The sequence below is a fragment of the Drosophila subpulchrella genome, chromosome 3L, assembly GCF_014743375.2.
Source record: "Drosophila subpulchrella strain 33 F10 #4 breed RU33 chromosome 3L, RU_Dsub_v1.1 Primary Assembly, whole genome shotgun sequence".
NCBI lineage: Eukaryota > Metazoa > Arthropoda > Insecta > Diptera > Drosophilidae > Drosophila > Drosophila subpulchrella.
In genome coordinates this window covers 4,531,595-4,547,829 of record NC_050612.1, presented here as the reverse complement: position 1 = coordinate 4,547,829, position 16,235 = coordinate 4,531,595, and the positions used below count along the sequence as shown (strand labels likewise).

At 38.1% G+C, this 16,235-nt stretch overlaps 1 protein-coding gene across 20 annotated transcripts in view; it reads left to right on the top strand.

The window, feature by feature from the left end:
• LOC119553705 (poly(rC)-binding protein 3) overlaps positions 1-16,235 on the top strand; it is a 95,055-nt gene that overhangs the window by 33,592 nt on the left and 45,228 nt on the right. For 18 of the 20 annotated variants that reach the window (XM_037864281.1, XM_037864283.1, XM_037864282.1 and 15 more), the window contains exon 2: positions 5,577-5,608. The gene's annotated coding sequence lies outside the window, so the exon portion shown is untranslated. Of the gene's footprint in view, positions 1-5,576; positions 5,609-11,148; positions 11,265-11,391; positions 11,456-16,235 lie in introns of those variants that run through there. The other 2 variants (XM_037864268.1, XM_037864267.1) reach the window with 2 other exon arrangements.

The window sequence follows — 16,235 nt, the reverse complement described above, 5'->3', positions numbered from 1 at the left end:
ATGGTAGGTATGATGGTAGGGATATATATTAATAATTTACATTTCGCCAGCTAGTCCACTTTTTAAAACTTTTAAGTGATAATTATAGTTTCAATAGAGGTCTTGGGAAACATATTTCATTACTCAATTTAAATCTTCCCTCCAAGTTAATTTAAATAACAATTATTGTAAATATTGAACTAAGCCTGAAAAGGTAATTTCTCTTGGTGCACGCATTTTCCCGCTCCCTATCTGGTATAGAAGTACGTATTTTTCTTATAATATTTCCACTTTGATTCAATTTCTTAATACCTTTAAGTTAACATCCGCTTTGGCAGGGACTTCCTTGGCGAGCCCAGAACGAGAGCGCGCCGGAGACTTCCTGCCAGAGCGGAGAGTACTTTGGCATTATCCTTGCAATCAGCGCAACTGTAAATCACACACACCCGCACACACACACCGCTCAAGCGGGAACTATTAGAATAGTTGACACACAGTTGGAGACCGAGAGACACAACTAAAAATGGCATCGGGAAATGATGCTCGCTCGGTTTGGCCGGAGCATCCTTTTGTATTATGGATGTGGCCGTAACACGCTAGCAAACACTGCACGCGCAGGACACACAGTCCTGGGTTTCCCCACTTGCACCGCCCCCCTCTGGCCTCATCATCGCCATCCTGTCGTTTTCCTGGAGCTCCGGCTCCGGCTCCCTTGTCCTGCTGTTGCTCCTGGCCGCAGGACGTCGTGTCGTCCGCTTCGTCGCCACACTGACGGATATTCCGGTGCTTGTGTCAAACGCTTGTCATTTTATACGGTCACCACCCCTGAACGCCCCACCGCCCCGCTCCCACACGGGATACAAACACACACCCTCCGCCCCGCTTTTATCGGCTTAAAATGCGAAAATTGCAAATAAATACGCTAAAGTTTTCCTACGTCTTCGCATCGAGCACTTCGTTGGGCTGCCTTGGCTGCTAAATTATTTACTTGGTTTTTATTTGACGTTAAACGCTCGGGACTTCAGATTCGATTGTCGGAGTGTGCACTAGTGCACTGGAATGAAATAGTACTTGGATTGGATTTCATCGAATAAGAGAGTTTATTTAAAGTGCTTCAACACGTAAGTTTCATTTTAAATTTCCCCTTAATAAATCCAATCTGGGTTTAAGCATGCGTCGTAGTTACTTTCCAATTACAAATTATTTTACAATATTTTTTTTGAAAAATACCAATAATAGCATATGATTGCAATGATTATAAATCAATTTTAGGACAATAACTTTTTTTAGTCTGCAGAAAGACTCGTTGATTTTGGATTATTACGATAACTCATTCAGTTCATCCAATTCGAGGTGAAGATATTGATTTAGGTTATCTAAACTGATCTACGTCGAAACTAGGCACGAATTCAATTCCAAGATAAGCCCCATACACCTTTATCAGAAATGGATGTTCAGGACCATTTTATTCTTAACGTATTCTTACAATTTTATTAAATAACGTTGGATCTCAACAGTGGCGGATATAGAACTTTATTGTGGGGGTAAAAATCAAAAATTAATTAAACAACCAATTCAACACATACGATTTTGCAAAGAAATCTTTAGATATTCCTAGGAATAAGATGAGCTAAAATCAGAATACATTTATATTGATTTAAAGCAAATTTTCCCAAACACTCTCAATTAGGTAGAAGCTTTATCAACCTTTATTTTTGGTAAAAAGGATTTATACTTGTATAAAATCCAACATAATACTATTTTGCATATAACCCGACTCCCTTTCATAAGAGTAGCTTCTTTCAGTGCTGCGCTTGGAGTTGCAGATACAAACATGCGTGCGAGATACAACTTCGATCGTTAGCTCAATGGCTCGTGCCATTTGCCAACGTGGAAATCCTCCTAAATCAGACCCGCACCACCCTGCGATGTAGTTGGCCATGTTCATTTCGTGTACGCGCCACGAGTGCTGTCCAAATAATAGCTGGCATCCATCCATCCATCCATCCATCCCGGTTCGAGATTGCAGTCGGAGGTCTGGCCAGTGTTTGGCTTCCTCCTGCTCGCAGGATGGAAGGCTTACTCCAGAACCAACACCAACTCCCGGCTCCTCACCCAATTTCGCTTGTTTGACGTTCTGTTGAGTGGAAATGGAATTGAAGTTCGGCCGCTCGACTTTGGGGTCGGGGTTAGGTGTTTTCGGTTTGTTATCGATAAATATTCATTCAGCCGGTGATTGCTGTGAAAAGTCCCACTTCCCCGGACGAGATCCCTGTTTCAGGCAGAGGTTCCCTGTGTTTCCTTTCCTCGGGCATACCTGCAACACCTCAACCCTTCGCCTTTTACCTAACCCAAAGAGTTCCAGTTTCAGGCGCGGCATGTGTCAGCACTTGACACATTTCATTTGCATTTATTTTTTGAAGTTCCCCTTCCCGGACCGGCTGGCCATTGTCCATTCAAATGTGAAAAACATATCGGGTTTGCATTCAATTTTCCCCAGCTTTCTTTCCGCTTTTTGGGTCGGTTTCCCAACCACGTGCGATGAGGCTGCAGGAGAACTTTAGAGGGGTGGTGTGCTGAGTAAACACAGCAGGAAGCTGTTGGCAAGGGGTTAAGGCGAGATAATTAGTTACTTTGTGTCCTTGCGGTTGGTCAGCCCCCCCCGCGTCCCGCTCGGGCGCCACTGGCTCTGAGGAGGATTTGTAGTAGTTGGCGCGTGCCTTAGTCCGGAGGAGGCCCAAACGGAGTTCCCAGGGGCGGGGAACCGGCAGCCGGAAGGGGAGTTCGGTTTGTCTGTCTCGTCGTCGTATTTGTATTGGTTGAGTGTATTTGCTTATGCTCTCTACGGTCTGTAGGGTTAATTGAATTTGCTTTTGAGGTTCCTTTTTATCGGAGGGGGTGGCGTGAGGCAAGGTGGGCTGGTCAATTCTAGGCGCCTTTGCCACATACTCGCTTCTGGTATGTATATGAAACTGATTTATAAATATTCATGAGCTGACTTCGCAATTGATTGTGCACAACTGAAGTCAAATTTGGAAACTAAATGTTACCGCACTGAAATTCAAATAGTTACTTTGACTGGGATTGGGATAAGACACCCGTGTGGCTCTTTTTCTGTAAGGGGAACAAAATGCTTTCATATTTCAAAATGCCTCATGTCAAAAAATATGAACTGTTATTGTGTTTATGCTATGCGTATTAAATCATTTCATGAATGGAAAAATCGTGTGTGGAAAAAGAACGTTTTATAAATCGATAACACATATGAATACATATCAATTCAAATAATCTGACCCCTCTGCCGATATTATTTCATGAATTTGTCTGTATTGTATAAACATTGATTATTTATATTTTTAAGGAAATGTTTCTATAAAAAAAATATAATTTGGACTCAATTATTTCTAAAGGGTTTCAGCTTAACCAGATTAGTGACTAAAATTATAAATTTGACGTTGGTCGAAATTGTATATTACTGTTGTCTGAAATGGACCATTTAAAAGACAGTTGTAGTTCAGAAATAGTCATTTGTAATAACGAAAGAAACTGGAGTTAACCTTCTTCAACAGTAATATTTATACTTGCGCGGATCCACTCGGGTTAAAAACTATAAACAAAATATATCTATACGGTATTACAATAAAATATGTATTTTACTCCAAATGTTTGATTTCTACACAATATTTTATTTTTTATCCGTCCCCCCACAACAAAATCCCGGATCCGCCACTGTATATATATAAGTATTCTATATACTTTATACCATTTTTTAAAGATATTTATATTCGTAAAGTTTGACCTCTTTCTTTCTTTTTGGACTATGCCAATAACCACAGAAGAAATAAATAAGCTTTAGCTTATATGCGATTTTCACAATTTATATTTTATAATCGTCATGTACTTTTTCTTCGTTACGTTTAAATAAATAAATCATCATTGGACATATTTACATTTGTCTCTATGTATCTTTCGTAGTTTAAATCTGTTGTTTATTGAGCCGTTGTGTCAAGTCAACAAATTTCCATTAACCGGCGGCACAATATAAATATCCTAAATGCAGCAAAGCAAGAGTCGGCTCAACAAAAACTACTGGTGTATTCCGCTTTGGGTTTTGACTTCGCTCAGTTCCGGGCTAAAAAGTTTTTAATTTGCTTTCATAGCCTTTTCAACTTTTTGGTTTCGTTTTATTTTTTGGCTGTGTGTATACAATTTTGTGGCAAATTAAATAAGCGAGCGAAGCGTTCGTACACCCAGATATACATCCTGAAAGTACATTCATGCATATGTATGAAAACACCTCTGCGAGTCTGGGCGCAGCAAAGTATGCAACGGAAATTTCGGGGTCGCGCTTTTCGTGCCACATTTAAAGCTTCATAAGCGTTTTAGCAGCTGCTCGCTTTAATGTGGTGTGTGTGGGGGTGGTCCATTTTAGGGGTAGGGTGAAGCCGAACTGGGTTTGCCGGTCTGGGAGCACATAATGTGGCAACATTTAAGGCTGGATTAGCGGGTTACGGTCTTAGTAGTCAATCAAGAAAATGATGAGATAAGTTGTGTACACATTTGTTCAAAATATAATTTACGAATGAGAATGGACTAGGAAGTTTGGTTAGTACTTGTGTCAACAAATAAGGTATTAATATTTATATTTTGTGAAAGAAAACACGATTAAAACTTGATTTAAACAAATCTAAAGCAAGAGACAGTGAAAAAATTGTATTCTGAAATCAAGGAACATTATATTTAAGGATTGAAAGGTCTTCTTTTTAATATATCGCAAACCGTTTCACTTCCAATTTTTTAAAATTCTAGGATGACTATGTTCTTCGTTTATCGGGATAATCAACTTATTTCTAAAAAAGGCGTGTCGCATTACCTTCAGATCTTTAAAAAACTTTAAAACTACCATTTTAAACAATCTCTATGTTGCCTTTTACTTCAACCCCAAAATAACCCTCGAATCTGCGCATGATGATAACTCATAATAAAAAACATCTAAAATCAATAACTATTGAATTTAAAAGTATATCAGAAATAACGAGTGTAGGAAAAGCACATCAAAGAATTTGAAAACAATTTGGAAGAGTACAAAGTTCTAATTCGATGGCTTTGTACGGCATTTACTTGAAGGAAATTAATAAAAAGTTTTGCTCAACAAAATTCTTTGAGTAACTATTATTTGTAGACTTACGAAATAACCGTTATTCAAAACTTTTAAGCTTAAAACTCAAAAATAAAAGTCGGTTTGCAATGTAAGTATAAATAAAAATTTAATTTAGTTAAGATATTTATTATTGCCTTACCATAATTACTTACCTTTAAAAGGAGGATTTATACGAAATTCGAGGTGGAATTTTATATGACGAAAGCTCATGGCAGTCTACTGCATAGGTTTTTGCCTTACAATTGCCAATATACCATAGAATACATACTACGATTTGGTCTTTATGATTATAAACAGTCTGGATTCAGAAATATGCCCTTGGGAGTTGAGAAGAACAGATTAAACTTATAAAGAGATTACAGGCATTTTTTTACTAGTTTTGACTAGTGCAACCAAATTAATACATTTTTTAATAATTTGTTTTCATTTTTTTCAGATAAAAAGAATCTAGGACAGCTTTGAAATCACGTAAGTTGTTTCTTTAAAGAAGTAATTTTTAATTTTTGTTTTAAGTATACCCTGTAAAAAGTAAGTGCTGACACCATCGAGGGTATCGAAAATGTTCAAATGTTTTCCCATTCCCGCAGCTTTTGCCGTTGCCTTTTGAGCCTCAGAGACAAAAGTTTTGCTTCAATTTAGTTAATTAGCAGACTCACATGTAGGCACTGGTCCTCACTTCATCATTTCCCATCACGAACTGCTTATCGCATTATCAACATGCTCCGTCTTTGGGGGCTGTTTAAGTTATTTCAGAGAAAATTTTCTTCACGCACTGCATAGCACTTTTATTTTAATTTTACCCGGTACTTTCCCTTCTAGGAAAGGAGGAGTTTAAGTCGATGCCTTCTGGACTTCCTTTGCCTTATCAATAGTGGAAGAAAGTTCCAGCACACACACAATCGGCATTCGGAGGCTGTCGTATCCTGCAGGAGCTGGGCGGGGCTGGTCATATTTTAGGAGATAGGCAAAACATTAAGCGGATTAGTTTTCCTGCCCGGGAATCGGGGGCGGAGGCGGGAGTTCGGTTCAGGTGGGCAAAGGCCATTAGTTGTGTGTCGTCGCCAGCTTTCTGCTTTCTGCAGCGGCGGAGGACGAGGTTAGCTGAAGCTAGTTATAAATTGTTGGCTATTAGTTAAATGAACTTGCCGTTTTCTGCTCGAGCCCGGCTTTGGCCATTTCAGTTAGCAACCACTAAGCCACTGAAAGAGGCCAACTCAAATAGATTTACATTTAAATGTTTCCTAAGAACTTAAAGCTTATGAAAGGTGAATGATTCACAGAGAGGTTGAGGTAAATTGAAATGCTGGTAGAGAAGGAGCTGGTAGGGAAAGGATACATCTCAGTGGTTTCTTCAACAAGTGTGGGGTGGAATTTCTGATTATAAGGGGTATTCTGAAGAATTTCAGGGTTTCATAATTAAGGCTCCATGGATTATTGCTGATTGACCGCTGTTAGCTTACTTATAATTTCGAGTATTGTACAAATGTCCTTAAATCACAAAGTGTTTATGAGTATAGATCGGATTTTCATACTTTAGTTAGTTTCTATATATACACAGAGAAAATTCGAACGTTCTCATCTGAGTTGAAAATGCTCTTAAAAATAGAACGACATTTTTTAATTTAAAATGTTTTTATTTTGCTCGAATCAAGTTGAATTGGCAGTATTTGCATAGTACATATATCTCAACAAATAAACTATTAGTCCTGTCAGTAGTATATACTTATCAAAAAAATTTAACTTTTCTATTCTCACCATTTTGTTCTAGTATTGAGAGCATTGATATTGATTGATTGAAAACGTTTTCATTTTGCTCAACATCATATCATATCTCAACAAATAAACTATTAGTTATCAAAAAGTTGTTTTTAACTTTTCTCTACTCATCATTTCCTTCTAATATTAAGAACATTGATACCAAAATGTACTAACACGGTTTTAAAGAACGAATCTTCTTAGGTCAAGAACAATTCTTGAATAATTATCTCTGTGTATCCAATACAATCTGGGGTACGCCTTTTTTTTGCTTATAACTTCATATAACTTCGAACAAATAAGGCGAAATACTTAATCTTGTGTTTTTGTAAAATTTAAAAAAAAAAAATCTTTTTGCCTTTCATTGAAGTTTATATTTTTGGTACACCTGCAAGGGGCTTTATGCAACCCAAATAAGTTATATCCAAATAAGTATTTAGTCAATGTGAAGGCAAATTGATTATGGAGCGGACTAATGACGATTTGCATAATCCGAATCGATAATCAGTGGATTGTGCAGTTGATAAGCGGGCGGTGTGGGCAGGGCTCTCAATCGGTGGCAATCGGTTATATTGACAATTTTAGCCGCATTTCAGGACAATTAGAGTTCATTCAAAATTCAGACGACCTAATTTTGCCTGTCAAACTGTTCGGCAGCTTTTGCCACCACACCACCCACCGCCCACCGCCCACTAACCGCCAACCACAGGCAGTTAACTTTTTGGCCCAGATAGGAATATTTTGTGGGACATGTCAAACTTTTTTGCCACTTGATTTTCCTCCATTTCGGTTTGTTTATTTATGAAACTTAATTTCTCGCTTTTTTATCAGGAGGAGTCAGGTGCGGGCGGACTTAACCCACACACACGCACGCAGTCAAATGAGATTAATAATAATTTAATTAAAACTCGTGGGCTTAATGCATTTCGCTTGTAGCGGACTTCAGTGCGAGCTCTGCGCGATGCTCTTCTCTAGGGTTTTTGCGCCTGAAATGAAATTTAATTAAATTTTGCACTTATCGTTTTTACACAACCCACACGGACAAAGGCCTCAAACGAAAGTTGTGCTGCCGTATTCGAATGCAGTGCCACGCCCACCGCTGACCAATGTCCGTGTGTTTTTTGTGCACTTTCACAGCGCCCACTTTTTCTGCCGTTTTTTGCAGTTGTTTTTCCACCGCTTCCTCTTATTTTGAATCAATTAATTGACTTTACCTTTGTGTTTGTTGTTCAAGTTGGTCATGTGTTGCGTGCAGCGCTCATTCACATTCCAAACAAATAAATGCAGGATAAAAATCGCCATTAAATATAAATGTAAAAAATTCTTAAAAGAAGTAAATAAAGCCCTGTAACCACAGTTTTTTTGTAGAAAACTGTTTATTTTCATGACAAATGCGTAAACCTAAATAAGTGAGTATTTGACAAGTTATTGTTTTGCTTTTCGGACCGTTAAACAGTAACATCACAATTAAAATAATTACAAAACAATTTATTTTTCTTGAATTTTGTTCTTTTAGTAAATTAAACATTTTATCTGCATAGTAACTACAATCAACAATCGGAAAATCTTTAGCTTTTCGGAAAGTTGTATAGAAACTTATAAGGCACAAAAACTCGTTCTTTGGTATTCTGTTATTTTGAGCTTAATAAAATAGTATTAGTAATTACCTAGCGCGAACACAAACTGCAGAGTTCGCCAATTAATAGGAAAATCGACTTTACTTTATGGTTTTTGTAAGAAATAAGATAATAATTTCTTGCGATTAACAAAAGTGTTTTCAGATTGGGATACGAACTAAAAAAAAAATTATTCTCATATTACTAGTTCAAAAAATATTTTAAAGAGGTTGATATATGAATAATCAGATTAAAACTTAATTTAGAAGTCTGTACTTTGAAAATGTGCTTTTTTTTCCTCGAATTTCGATTTGTTTTGATAGACCAAATTATACTTATTGAAATAACGAACCAAAACTCTAGATATAAAGAAAAGTTAAGACCATTAAATAGGTAAAGGGAGTGCGAGAGAGATGGAGATATGTATGCAGAAAATCGGCTGTTTCCGAGACATGACACTTTTTTATTGAATAGTTGAATGGTCCAATTTAAACAATTTTTGGCTTGTATATGGGTATTGATAGTCAGAGCAAAATTGTTTACAAAATTTTAAAAATGTGGTCTTTAGTCAGATTTTAGCGTTGTGGGCGTTTGTGGGTGCAGCGCAAGAACTTCAAGAATCGGCATGCCAAATCCTTCCTCTGTAGCTTTCATAGTTTCCGAGATCTCAGCTTTTATATGGACGGTTAGATAGACTGGCAGACGGACATGGCTAGATCGACTCGGCTATTGATCCTGATCAAGAATATACATACGCTAGTCGGCATAAGTATTTTAACAAAACAAAAGTTAAATCTAGATTTTGGTATCAATGGAAGGGATGTTTGAATGAAACAAAACTTTTCTTAACCCAATTAGCACTTATTGGAGATGTGAAATTTTTGTAAGAGTCTACTTTTTTAACTTTCTGCATCGGCTGGAAAAAAAATATTTGTAAACTAAAAGTTTCCCCAAACAAAATTAATAGTAACTGCAAAAACAATTTTTCAAAAATCTCTTTGCTTATATTTTTATTAATAAACCATTATATATAAACATATGATACATCTAAATTCCGCTTAAAAAGAAATTACAGTACTGTGCTTATTCTGATCAACTTTCATGTCTGGATAAGTTTATGGATCACTTTCGAAATCTTTTGTTCAGTTAAAGATGAATTTTTAATAGCATATGGGCATATCCAGGGGTCGCGAACGTACGTTCGCACGGACTTAGTGCAAATCTTTTTTTGCTATTCGATAGCATTTTCTTAGCTGATGGGGTTTATTGAGCTATAATTTTCCTAATATTGGTGGAAGTGGAAGTCGACTTCGGCTTAATCTAGTAAAATGCAAATAACTTTACTTTTAAAATGGATTCATTTAGCTTGCTATTGATTCTGTTCCCAAGGATATATCTTATTTCTTTTTTTACGACGATTTTTCCATGTTGTTTTATTAACAGTTTATTGAACATATTTTCGTCCTTTAAGGATTTTTATCTAGTTATTAGATTGCAATAAAGAAATTTGGTAAAAAAAAGTGCAAACAAATCATTTGTTTCCTTGCGAAATAATTAATCATAAAAATTCCTTTAAAAGTAGCTTAACATGAAAAAAAAAGTATATAATCTCAGTTTTCAGGGTTAGTTTTAGTTTCAGTTTTCTTCAACAAAGCAAATTAAATATGCTATGGTTCTACTGTATTATGAAAATATGGCCATTTATTTGTGAAAATACGCAAAAAATACGATGATTATGAAGATTTTTTGGTTTCGGTCCTGGTTGACCATTTGGCGGATTTGCCCATATCCAACCAGATTTTTCACATGAGCAATCAGATAAATAAAGATATTCCTTACTTTTCCCCTTGGCCTGCTGAAGTTTTCAACTATGTTCGGCTGCAGTTTTTGCACCTCTGAAGGTCATTTGGGACGTTGAAACGAAAACAGGAAAATCCAATCAGGAGCACTTAAATCCCATCGCCGTCGTGTCTAATTGGAATTCGGTTGTTATTATTGTGGCTCGCTCATTTATAATGAACTGAAAATATTTGTGTAATCCTTTGTCGTTTTGTCGCCGTTTCGGCGTAAAATTAATTACATAATTTAATTTAAAAGCAATTCATTACATTTGCATTTGGCTGTTGTTGCTGGCCTCAATTTTAATCCCTTCATTAATTGCGAGCAGAGTGCGAAGGAGAGAAAAAGGGGCTTAGAATTTAACCCACTTTCACTCACTCTTCCGATTGGAACTATCGAATGGGAAACTGCAGTGATCGGGAAATCAAATCAGAATTTCTGTTAAGTCTAACAGTGAGTGGAGTGGAAAAGTCTCTTGGGTGAGCGGGAAAAGACTCAGGGCTCGCTCTCTGAGTTTTACTCACCGTGGCTGTGGGTGCGAGCGGGACGACCATAGTCGCCGTTTGAGTGCACCCACGCTCCGGTGTGACCGCGCCTGCGCAGAAGAAAAATACCGCGGTAGTGTTGTCCATCCGTTGTCCGTAGTGCGCCCTCTCGTAAAAGTACCAGAATTTCCCTGGTATATCGCGCTCACTCTCGCGCTCTGAGCGCAAAGCACACTACCACCCCCCACGCCTCTTCCGTTATTCATCGGTGTATCTTGCTTCGCCTCTGCTTTTGAAATTTCATTCGGCGAAAATTAATGGTGGTGTTCGGTTCTGTGTCGCGCAAAGGCAAAGTCTCTAAAGTCTCGCAGAGCTAAGAATATATCTCAGAAAATCGGGCCCAAGATCCAGCCAACAGCCAAGTTCACGGTGTGTAGGAGTAACAGCAAGAGTAACGAGCGAAATATCGAAGTTGTGGCTGTGCATTTGCAAATTCAAAGTGTGCGCAGCGAACGGAGTGAGGCAAACAAAGCAGCGCAGAATTGTTAATAAACGTGAAATAACAATCCGGCAATAACCCAAACCCGAGACCGATTCCGATCTACATCTACAGCAAAAACGTGAGCTTCCCTACTCCAACTCCACATTTGACGATTGCCTTTATGGGCCCTGCTTTTTAGCGGCCAAGCGGTGTTTTGTGTTTGATTAACAGCGAATTAGGCATAATTAAAGCGTTCTCTCGGCGTATTTGCATTTTCTCTGCTCAGTGTAGTTGCTTTACCCCAACCGGCGAAAAAAGCCGTCGCGTGTTGCTGTCTGTGTCTCCCCGCGTTGCTTGTGTGCGTGTGTGTGTGTACTGCATACAGCTTTTTAAACTTTGCAAAAAGGAAGAGGAAGGGGCGAGGAGGAGCGAACAAAATACGTCCAGCATCCACATCCACTCAAATTGATTTTTGTTCTCCGTCGTTATTTTTCCTATTTGCCTTCTCGCGTTCTCCGCTCTTTGTTGTCATTGCCGACTCCCTTTTGGGCCTGCATTCGCCGTGATACCCTGTAGGTCCGCAGGACGGCCATGAATGTGATGGGACAGCTTTGTTTTGGTGCCGAAAGCCACCCCTATTCCTCCGGCCCAAACATTTCACTCCCATTTCCCTAACGAGTTCTGCCTCTGCAGTTGGCTGCCCGAAAACCCAAATCACAAACCAGTCCCAATATGCTCTCTATACCCTTGGCAAAAACCGCGCGTCTTTCTCTCCCACTCTCTCCCGCTCTCGGCGCAAGTCGCTCTTCTCGCTCAATTGTTCAATTGCCAGACAAACTGGCTCTGGCTGCACTGGTGTGCGTGCGGTGTGTGTGCGAGTGGCGTCGGGCAGTGTTGCAAAGCGCCGCCCAGTTGGACTTAAAAATTCTAATTGGCGTGGGCAGCGGCTCGAGCAAAGCGCGCGTTTTCCTTCGCCTCGCTTCTGTGTTGTTTCTTCTGGCTTGTTAACCCCACAGGACCCCCTGTACTAGTTTTCGGTATGTTCTTGACCAGCTAAAACTAGTTCTGATTTTTGACCTATCCTGTGAAGAGTATTCAGATTTCGGTCATATTTTTGTAATGCCAAGAAAATCACGGTTCTGACGCTCAAAACTATACGTTTCAATGTATTCTTGATCAGCATCATCAGGAGAGACGATACGACTGTTCTTATACCGTTTGCGATCTCAAATCAAAAGCTTTCTGTTGAAAATTTTCCATTCGTCACTTCATATGTAGATCTAGTATTGAAAACCAATCAAGTCGGACGACTTTGACTTGTATCTGTCCTAAGAACCCTGGCATTTTATTTTCTACAATTGTTGTTTTTATTACAAATGTTCCTGAATTTCAAAGTGCTTTCTCTAATATAATGTCGCAAACATCCTTCGAGTTTGACTATATCCTATATCTGCTTTTATACCCGCAGTCGTATTTTATTTTTGTGTGTGGATAAAGTTCTTATTCTAGTGGATAACGTTAAAGTAAAGAATATACATAAACCAGTCATGCAATTTTGGTGTTTGATTTAATTCCATTTTAATGAAGAATTCAATGTATTACTTTTTCTAGAATTTAAAGGTGTCTAATATATTTTAATTATGATAAATCACTGCTATGTAATTTCAAGTGAGTATTTAAATGTCATTTTATCCTTTACAAGTACTAAAAACTCATTTCAAATCATTAAGACCTCATTTATCCTAAATGATAAACTTTCCGAGAAAAAAGTCAGATGGCGCCTAGCCACACAATACAAATAGGGTTGGCTTAAAAGAATCAATTTTGGTAACCTGCCCTTTTCCCTTATTTTTCTGTGCTGTGTAATCACTTCCGCATCGTCAAATGTTTGGCTCGCAAAAAAGGCGTTGCCAGGGCTCCTTTTTGATACATTTGTATATATACGAAATATAAGTCTTATCAGAACCTGCCAACGCAACAAATTCATCCCGGGGAAACTTTTCGCAGCTTTGCTGTTTTCATTGTTATTTTTGTTGCTGCCTGCAGCTGGGGAAACTCAATTGTGATTACTTTTGAAGGCGAAACCGTCGTCGTCGCCTCGCTGCACTTGAAAACGGATTTAAATCTGTCTTACACTGAGAACTATACGTTCCAAACCCTAACTTGAACAACTAGAAGTCGGTAAACTGTGTTCTAAATTTGTGTTTTGCGGTTGTCAGTGGTTTGATTATCATAAGTGCAACTGTATTTTGACAGATATAAAATTGAAAAGATAAACATTTGGACATCGTCTAAATTTAAAACTGGTTTTCCTTCGATTAAATCTAGAACTGTTATTACACAAGAATGCTCCCCATTAGAGATTAGGTACTTTTAAGAAATTGCAATCTAAATAATATAATTTTTTTTTAATGTTCTAGTTGATACAGGAATTTATGAAATTTGATGGTTACCTAACACCTTTGTCTCAATAAGAATAAGTTATTCGAAATGGTTATATTAATTGGTTTTTAAATATTCCACCTCTTATAAAAATAAAATCAGTTTCTTCTTCATCGCTCATTAAAAAACAATTTTATTGCTCTAAGCTACTAATCAAGTTTATCCAATGCAGACTAATAAATGTCGATCTAAAATGTTAATTTAATCAACAACATTAGCTAACTTTTCATTTCAGTGCAGCGCCCTACCCAAACATTCCCCACCCTCATGTTTTCTTTATTATAGTTGGGGGAATATCATTTACTATATTTACGAATACGGGGGGAGGAACTTTACGGAGCTCAGTTCAGTGCAATTATTTCATTCGGTTATTCATAGCCACCAATTAGTGCTGAAATCACATTTTATGGCATTACACGACAGCAGCTGAACCATTACTTAACCGAAGTTCACTTTGAGGGTATATAAGCAAAATTAACTAGTATTTCGCAAGAATTTCGTTTTCATTTAAATAAAAGAACCGGCTAACTGGAAAGTAAAAGTTTGTATTATAAAATTCGTTTAACGATATGGTGTGGAATGATTTGTTTAGCACGTTTTAGATTAGTACAGGAGGCATTGGTTAAAGTAAATTATTGATTCTAAAGATTCTTAAAGTTTGCAGAGTTCTATCTTAAATAAATAGATCATTTAGTCAGTCAATACTTAAATTATTACATATGTCATTAAAGGGAGGTAATTTATACCACTAAATTAAATATTACTATGATAAGTATACCTACTTACCAATAAATTTAATTTTACTGTGATAAGCACTTTCGAAGATGTTTTATCACAAGACTTAATGTTTTTTGGAAAATGTTTAAGAGGACAACGCGCAGATTTTACAAAAGTCGCAGATACACAAGTCGGAATCCCAACTTCTCGTTTGGCTCGCTCCCAGCCAGTTTTCCCATGCCACAGCCCCCTTTCTCCGCGCTTTTCTTTGGCTCCACGGCTTTTGACTGCTTCGCTTTACGCTTTTGTTGCGTTTTCCTTTTAGGCATGTGTTTCCACCTCCTCTGCAATTTTTTCGCACTCGGCCTGTTTTGTGCAATCGCTTTGTCGCCGTCGTCTTCGTCGTCAACGTCATCAGCGCTTCGCTTTTTGTTGTGTGCATTTTCCTCGCCGTTTTCCATTTACTTTTCCCCAGTCGCTTCGCTCGTTCGTTCGTTCTGCTGCGTTGGATTTCAACCTGTCGGGCGGGCGGAAGGGCGGTGGGTGGTGGGGCGGCAGCCTGCGCCTGTGTGAGTGGGTATCTGTGAGTGTGCGTCGGCTGAACTGCAGATTGAGGTCTGTACTTTGTTGCACTTTCTTGCTCCGGCCCGCCTGCATTTTCTAACTGGTTGGGCTAGGACCCATACCCATCGCGGCTAAGTCGCTGCAGTCGGCAGTCTGCAGTCTGCATTCTGCACTCCGCAGTCCGTAGGCCTTTGACTGCATTGAGTGGCGTCGCCATCCTGCCCGCCACTCCCCCTGCACCGCCCTTTATCGTTGACCCTGCGCGCCACTTATTTCGTTCCTCTTCGCCTGCATCTTCTGCCTTCCGCTGCTTCTGGTGCCAGTGCAGTGCATTTCTTTTGCTTCGAAGCCCCACCAGAGCCAGGCACTCAACCCGTTTGGTGGTGGCTACAGTTGGGGTACAGTGGCCCCTCGGTGCAGATACTTTTTGGCATTTACCGTATCTTAGATCGATCGCAAGTATTGGGTCATTTGGCTTAGATCTGCTCACTAAAGATACTCTTCTGTAGTTGCATACCTGCACAAAGCACTGGTTTTGTCGGTTTAGACGATCCCTTTGTGTAGTTAGTTAATGGAGTTCAGTACTTAACGGTATCCTAATCAAAAATGTCTATGTTAAGGTGAGGATCTTTCTTCTTACCTCTTATTTCGAAAAATAATATAACATTTTGAAAGGGTCTCTAAAGAATTCGCTCTGTACATATTCTTTATAGAAAATAAAAACAATAAGCAGTTAGTATTTGATTACGTTGTTACTACTTAAATCCAGAGTATAAATAGATATACAGTGGTCGGCATAAGTATTTTGACAAAACAAAAGTTAAGTATACTCATAACTTGAATTTACTTCTTGTAAACTATAGGCATCAATGGAAAGGTAATTTCAATGCCGTTTGAATGATACAATACATTTCTTTACCCATTCAGTATTTATTGAAAAGGACGAATTTGTGTAAATCAACTTTTAAATTTTTTTTAAAAACTTTTTTCCTCGACTTGAAAACTTAAATTTTTTGATGCAAAAAGTTTCTTCAAACAAAAATAATAGTAACTGCAAAAAGAATTTTTCAAAAATCATTTTCCTTATATTTTTTATGAATTTTTGAAAATGCTTAAAAACAGGCATTTGAGCCATATTATTCTCATTTTCATACAAATTTTTTCCGACATTGTCACCTTCAAAAAATCATAAAAAA